Consider the following 8,433-nt stretch of genomic DNA (forward strand, 5'->3'; position numbering starts at 1 on the left):
ACATTATCAAATCAAGTCTAAAAATTAAATAACAGATAATACACCCAGATATAAGAAAAGCAAATGGGAGTCAAAAGAAGAGTAAGACATTGATTAAGATGATTTGTTAGTAATAGTTTTTTTAAAAGTAATACCTCTCACTATAAAGATCTTTCCATCAGCTTCTCTAAGTTGATTCTGGTAAATTTAAATTATCTTTTAACTCCCAGTCTCTGTTCTGTCATAGCCACATTTGTGTTTACAAGTAATCACGCTTTCCTCCTGACAGCTGGTTTTCTAATTTTCCAGTTTCTAAAAACGTATAAACAGAAGAAAATCTGATAAAAATAACTCAACATCATGTGATATATTGACACATTAAAGAAATCCTGTTGTTGCTTAACCAAGGTCATATTTCTATTCTTAAATATTCCCTAACAAGAAACAAAATTTCTATGTAATGTCTGAATATCTTTGGTTTACACTTAAAGTCTCATATGCTATTTTTAGAAATGCACATGTAATACATTATTTTCTATTTTCTTTTTCATTATAGAGTGATGTTATCTAATAAATAAGCCATCTCTCAAACTCTGATCCAAAATGTGATTTACCACAAAATTCAAGTAGTTTAAGGTAGGGAAAAGCAATTAAAAGAGTTGTAAAATGGAAGAAAAAGAAAAGATGGGAAAATATATAATGAACCTTAACTTTCCATTAGAAAACAATTTTTCAAGTGAAACGTAATTTTTCTAAATGCTGAATGACTGTTATAGAAACCATGTGCAACACTATATGGGTACTTAAGAAAACAGGAAAATTGTCCCTTAAGACAAAAATTCGACAATATTTTCACAGTGAAAGTTAGGCAAAAGGTTTGGAAATTTTTAGAATGTTTCACTTAAACTATTCAGCAGTTTTGAATTACTTATGTAGTAACAGGATGGTTTACCTGTGAAAACCAAATACTGTATTAAGTTTCAGCACATATTCAACAATTATACAGAGTACTTTACAAAAGGAAAATGCCTTTCTTGATAGCAAAATGACAGAGAAATGTAAACTAAAATTACACAGCATTGAAAGGGAGCCTACCATTATTCCCTCTTATTTAAATCAACTGTCAGGAAGAAAACTGTTGGGAGTCATGGAATAAAACAAATGAACCATCATAACAAAGAAGACACAAGAATATTTCAAAACATAATGCAAGAGTAAAATCTAGCCCCTCTTAAAAAGTTTAGAACACACTGTTAGTTCACAGGCAATAATATGCCAGGTTAACCTGAAAACAGTTGTAGTGGCTTTAAAACATGTATGCAAATTCTCTGACACCCAGTCTTCAAATGATGGGCCAGACTTGGTGCCTCACTACCAATAAAAAAAAGTGGCATAAGGGATACTGTGATATCCATGACTCGTTGAAAGAAAGGACCCAGCTTTTGCCTGGTGTACGAGTTCTCTCTTGGGGCACTATTAAAACCCAGCCACCATGCTGTGAGGGAGCTCAGGCCATAAAGAACTATACTTTTAATTTAAACAAAATTTTGAAATATTTATTTATAAGATAATAACTGTCTTTGAAATTAAGCAGTTTACTGAGCAATTAGTTTTGTCCATACACATTTACATGTTATTGCTGTAAACTAGATATTTGTAATTTCTCCAGTTTCAATGTGAACATACAATTTGTAGTAACAAGATGCAGATTCAAGTACAGATCTTCTAATTTTTTGTTCTATTTTCACCCACATCTAATAGGAATAATAATACCATTTTTTTAACTTACTTTATAGGTAGCAGGCATAAGATTCATATGAAAAAATTTGCCAAAATCACTAAACATAGGGTAAACACATAAAGTTTTATAATATTAACTATGTTCTAACATTTTATTTGCTTTTTATAGTCTAACCAAAATAATGACTGCATACTTTCAGGGCTATGAAACTCAGTAGTTAGACAAGGTGAATTAAAGTAGTAAAACTAGTCATAATAATAAACCAATTCATCCATGTTCTCAATTACATTAATAATAATAATTGTAAAAAAAGGTTAACATCTTGTGAAAATACTCATATTTCTTTAGGAGTTCTTGCCCATATCAATGGACTGTCTGGCATCAGCCACGGCATCAGGCACTCGGACAGTCATATTGTCCATAGATTTTGTCAAACAGATTTGGCAGCCCAACCAGTATCAAAACCATCAATATCTAGATTATTTTCAACCACAACATCTAGTAGAGAGTCACCAACTTTTCCTTTGGCTGTTAATGTTACACCATCACGGTTTACAAAGTGGACTGTTACTTTATCTTCTGAGCTGCGGTGCGCCTCCGCCGACGCGCTCAGCGCCCGGTGCGCCCCCACACGGCCCCCCAGGCCCCGCTCGGCGCTTCCGCCCGCCCCCGGCCGTCCGGGAGGCTCCCGGCTCCTGCGAGAAGCAGCCGCCGGTGGGCCGCGCCGCCGAGGGCCGCGGTGGCGGTGCGCAGGAGCCGCGCGCCCCCCGCGGCGGCCATAGCCCGCGGTCGCGTGACTCCCAGATGCGACGCGGGCCGCGAGAGCGTCCGCGAGCGCGGGAGGAGCGCTGCGCCGACGCCCGAGGGCCGCCGCGGAGCGTGCGGAGGCCGGCGGGCCGGCCGGGGCGTGGCCTGGACGGGCGCTGTTCGCATCTTTCTTTTAAGGTGACACGAGTGGTCCTGTGGCACATCCACCAAGTTAAGAACACCCCAGATGGACAGAAAAAACATCTAAGACTAAAGCTGAGGCCAAGGCCACACAGCGGCAGTTGAACTAGGTCCCAAATAACTGTCCACACCAATATTACATCACTCTTTATTAACAATACTCTGGCTTTTATTTGATTAATTAAAATAATTAAATTGTTGTTAATCAATACAACACTCAAGGGATCGTTTAAGTAATTCATTAAATAATTCAATTATACTACTTTTAAATTTCTATTTTTAAGATTTGTGTGTATGTGTGTGCTCTGTGTAGTCTTTCTGCCAAACTGCAGAAAGAGTGCTCCCTTAGGCATAATTCCTCACTTGGCCTGTATATATGCCACATATGCTATATTTATACCACATAGTCCAAATCGGATATAAATGTGTTGATGATAGTGTCATGAAATGTATAAAGACATCTATCTGTATTGCTTTGTAGTCCTGTCTCTTTCTGTCTAGCCTTAAAAAAATCCTGCAAGGTATGTTAAAAAGGTACTATTGCTCCCATTTCATAGGTGAAAAAACAGACTCCAAGAGTGTAAGCGACTCACTTGATAAAGCCTAATAGAGTCAGTGTCAAGTTGTAGGAAGAGGGCTTGGGAGCTGAGCCAACCTACTGCTTATACTTACTACTGGCTTTGCCTTCCTCTCTTCCCCCATCTTTCCCTTTCTGTCAGTAGTCAATAATGATTGAACTTCTTGAATTCAGTAAGGCATTTGGTCCAGCCATTGATAAATTTGTGGCCATCCTCCCATTCCAGTAATCTACATCTGACTTGTGCCAAACTTGTAATTTTAGCCCCATCAAATCTTCCAAAACCAGGTGTTACCTTACATCCTAGCTATTATAGATGCTTTTGTTGGCTGATACAGATAAACATGCATAGTGTTTAATGGAACACAAAATTTGCACTACAACTATGTTGTGATAATATAAATATTCCTTCCTCTGCAAGTTTCCTTGAGAACAATGATTTAGGGCAACAAAGTTATGTCAGGTAGTCCTGGACAAGACACCCCTTATCATCCACCCACCCCTTTTCACCAGATGGTAGAACGTACCCCCAAACCCTCCTGTTTATGGTAGAGTCTCCTGCCTTATCAGGGTCTAACAAGATGTAAAAAGCCCAATAGGGCTTTGAGACCACCAGCTTGGGTTGGCACCTGGGCTCTAAGACCCAAAAGGTGACCCAGAGTTACCTCAGGATCATAATAAATTTACATTGCAATTTTGGCCCCACCCCATGGGTTTGCTTAGTGTGGGTGGGCGTCTGTGCACTGAGAAAGTTATATAACCGGAAATTGTCAATCAATATGTCAATTGAATGATATAAGACCTGGGGAAGGAGTTACCATCTGTGGGTAAAATTGCAATATTTCCAGAATCTCTCACCTGGCCTTGTTCATCTCCATATCAATGGGTGTTTCCAAGGGTGGAGAAAAATAGTCTATCTCCGTATCAGTAGGTGATTACGTGGGAGTAGTGAGCGTATAACTGGACTGGAGAAGTTTGGAGGGGTCCCTTTTTTGCAGCCAGGGTATGAGAGACACCGTGAACTGCAGTGGATGACTGCTTGTAAGCAATAAACGGGTTTCTCCCACTTTATTTCTCCCTTTGACTAATTTCGGTTTCAAAGGTAATTTGCCCCAGGCTGGGAGAAAGATTTTCCCTCCTGGAGTTACATTATCATTTAAAAAATCAATCCTAACCCTAATAATGGGGCTGCTTCTTGTTTCCAGACAGCCGGCTCTCCACCCTTCTTTGGAGTGTACTTATGCTTTGTTTAATAAACTCCTGCTGTTTAAAAGTGTCCTAAGTCTGTCTCTTGATTGAATTCTTTCCTTCAAGAAGACAAGAATCAGAAAAATGCATTGCATTCCACCAGTAACAGTTTGGGGTAATCAACAACTGAGCAGACTTCCATAAAGGACAATGACTCACTGGAGGCTTAAGGGATGAGGAGATAGAAGTTTCACCCCATGTCTCCAGCAAGCCCACCATTCTGTTATACACCCTTACAGTGCAGCTACTATTTTTTATTTTCAGTAATAATGCAGTATCATTACATTGCCCTTAATCGCATGACCTCAGGCAAGCTTCTGACTCCTCCATCCTTCATTCATGAAGTGAAGATACATATCAATTGTTTCATTGTAAACTTTGAATGAGACTGTCTGAAGGCAATCAACATTTTTATGATTAACATCATTAGGAGAGGTCAGTGGGCTGTGGAAATGGGAGGTGGAGAGTGAAAGGACAAAGAGAAAGGAGAAACAGTAGCATGGGAAAACTACAAAATCCTACTTGTAAGTCAATTACCAATTTCCGCATTTAGTTCCTCCTTAAAGGGAGAAAACTAGTCTTTCCCAGAGTGTATGTAAAGACACGCTGTTAAGCAGGCTTGATCACAGAAAAAAAGGAAGCAGAGGAGGTAGGTAAGTAGGTAGGTCAATACTGGGCTAAATAAAATGTGGTTTTTATATTTTTAAACTTTAATAAGTGAATGAAAATTATAAGACAAGTAGAGAAATGTTGGTTTTCACAAGTTTGTATGATTGTGGGAATATTTTCTCACAGTCTGTGTCACAGAATGTTCTGTGAAACACATTTTGCTTATATCTATAAAAAAAAGAGAAAAGAACTCCAGATAAAATATAGCTGAATTTCTCACATTTACATAGCAACTTTCAGTTTATCAATTACTTAATTGACATAATCTCTATATACGACATTTTGATGTCACTGCCCCACTGAATTTTACCTAATTTCACATGACTGAGATTAAAGCAGCTTGTCACCCATGTAAACAATAGAATTCTTTCTTGCTCTCCCTCGAGTTCCTCCCATTCTTTTCATTCCTGTGTCCTCTCCTTTTTCTCTAAAGACTAGATATAGGTCCAGAGGGATCCCAGGTTCAGCATTTTCTTCTCTGCCAGTAAGATCCTAAAGAGAAAAGGAGCCCTAGGAGTGCAGCTAACTTTAAGTTCAACTGGTCACTGAGTATGTACCACCTTATCCCTTACTAGTTGGTGATGTTAAGGATACACCATGCTCCCAGAACTTGGAAATGTTGGGAGAGAATAGCAGCAAATCAAGACTATATGTATATAAAGGTAAATAAAAGTTAGATTATTATGTCCCAGATTAATTGCTACTGTTGGAGAAGAGAAGATATGGGAGAAGTTGTCTTTTCCCACTTTATATTAGAGACATTGCTAGTATCGATAAAACAGATAAAAATAATTATCTGATAGCCTTTGTGTCATTTTTACCAACATGGCATCTGTAGGACACAGTTGATACATATTTTTTGGCTTCTCACAGCATCTCTTTCTTCAGGAAAGTCATACCTTCTTCCAACTCTTGGTTCAGATGATGTAGAAAGGAAAAATTCCACCCTGCTGATGGCTGGGTGAGGAGCCCAAGGCCAGACAACTCCCTCCTTTGGTCAAAGGGATCAGCTGAGGGGTGGGCACATGACATCAGCAGGTCAATTAGTGTTGACCCTGAGGACTTCTGCTGAAATTCACAGGGAAGAGCAGTTCTTTGTTCTCTGTGATCACTAGCTACGAGGTGATGCAAGTCTAGAAATTCTCCGGACTCAGTTAACCACCACAGTACTGTAGTTTGATGAGAATGAATTCAAAACTGAGGAAAGCAGTGCCTTGATAGAAAGGAGAACAAAACAGTTTACTCATGGCATTATTTGAATAACTGGATCCAGCCCTCCTGAAACTAGAAACACTTCTGAAGTTCTAGTTTTATAAGCCAAGAAATTCCTTTACCTAGAAAAATTCTTTATGCGATGGTAACTAAATGGATTTTGATTAACACACTTTAGAATTCTAAGTCTTTACAAAGAAACTGAAGAATGTATCATTTTACCATTTTGTCAAAGATGATTGGAAGGAGTTAACTAAATGTTTTCCTTCTTTAGAAACCTAATATACAGTGTCATTCTAGTGATTTTATTAAATTTTACTTAATTTTACTTAGTATTTTCATTTTAATTTTAAATTTGAAAATTCAAATTTCTAATGAAAAATTATTTGACCATTGCTTTAGTAATTGTCCATTTTCTCTAATTTTAAAAATGTATTGGCATGAAAGTATTCCATTTTGCTTTCTTTTAAAAAACTCTTTGTTGTCCATCTGTACCCTTTGTCCCACTCCTGCAGATCAGTGGATTTGTATATTCTCCCTTTTTTTTAATCAGTTGGTTCATGGGTTTCTCTGTCACTACTCTTTACATTGACTTCATCTGGGGATCACTGATCTGCTCTGATTTTTGTTTCCTACTTCATTTCTTTGTTTTCTACTTTATTTCTGATTTTTAAATTAATTCTTTCTTTCCTTCTATTGTGTTTTACCTGATGGGTTTTTTCCCCCCTAATGCTACAAATTTCCCTGTAGTAGTATTTTAAAATTTTGATATGTAGAAAGTTCATATATTTCAGTTTAAAATATTTTCTGAATTCCATAATAACTACTATTCAGTCACTAGGTAATTAGGAAGTTTAATTTTTTTACTTGTTTGTTTTGCTTTCTAACCACATCTGGCAATTTTCATTTTCTTTCTGTTACTGTTTTCTACTTACACCGTGGTTATAGAAAGGAGTTAGTACATCACTACTTAAACTTTGGTTTTCAAAGAAATGCACTTTGGATGTAGATAGATACATGACTGGTTTTTGAAAATGATCAGTGTATGTAATTGTTAAGTACAGTTTGATATAAGTCAGATCAAGATTGTTAGTTGTGTTTTAAAATTTTTCTGTATTTCTCACCATTTTTATTTCAGCTTCATTCATTCATTCACACATTCATTTACTCAATAGATATGTATTAGTGCTACTACTACATGCCAGGAACTACTTTAGAACCTTGATATACAGTGAAAACAACTATAAAAATAAAAGCTCCTCTCATCAGAAAGCTTACTTTCTCAGGGGGAGAAGTAAGATGATTAATGTCTTGCTAATTTAGAAAAGGGAAGGAAAGAAAGAATGAAGAGGTATATACAATTTCAGGTAATGATAAGTACAATGGAAAAATAAAGAAGAAAATGGATAAGGAGTGCAAGTGTGATAAAGAGAACGGGCTGGAATTTAAGTAGGATAGATAAGAAAGGCTCATTGGGAGAGTATGAGCCATGGGGATATCTGAAGTCAGAAAATTAGCAAGTACAAAGGTCCTACAGTGGGAGCATGCTTACTGTGATCAATGAATATGAGGGGGGAGTGAAGCTACAGTGAAACAATAAGGGAGAAAATAGGAAATGATGAGTTTAGTAGCACAAGACACTGAGTTGAGGGTGGGGAGAGATCATGTGGGGACTCTTAGCTCTTTTTCAGACTTTGGCTTTTATGCTAAGTGAGATGGAAATCCATTGGAGAGAGGTGGAGTGATAAATATGAATATATTGTAACCAGGTCATTAGGATATCATTATTATTTTGCAGGGTGGAAATGGGGAGACCAACTCCAGTAGGCAAAGGGCAGAGCCAGAGAAAACTGATGGAAGGTAACTAAAATGTATATGCAAAAAATGATTGTGGCTTGGACCAGGACTGTGTGAGTGGAGGTGGTAAAATGAATGTCTTCTGAATATGGCTTCAAGACATAGCTGGCCAGATTTGCTAACAGATCAGACTTGGAGTATGAGAAAAAAGAAAGGAGTGAAAATATGACTGCAGGAAAAGTTAATCTCTTCCCTCCTTCCA

At 37.6% G+C, this 8,433-nt stretch overlaps 1 pseudogene; it reads right to left on the reverse strand.

Moving 5' to 3' along the window:
• Positions 1–325: 325 nt before the first annotated feature.
• On the reverse strand, positions 326–2,785 carry LOC140848018 (adrenodoxin, mitochondrial pseudogene; annotated as a pseudogene).
• Positions 2,786–8,433: the final 5,648 nt, after the last annotated feature.

The sequence above is a fragment of the Manis javanica genome, chromosome 2 (genome assembly GCF_040802235.1).
Source record: "Manis javanica isolate MJ-LG chromosome 2, MJ_LKY, whole genome shotgun sequence".
Taxonomy (NCBI): Eukaryota; Metazoa; Chordata; class Mammalia; order Pholidota; family Manidae; genus Manis; species Manis javanica.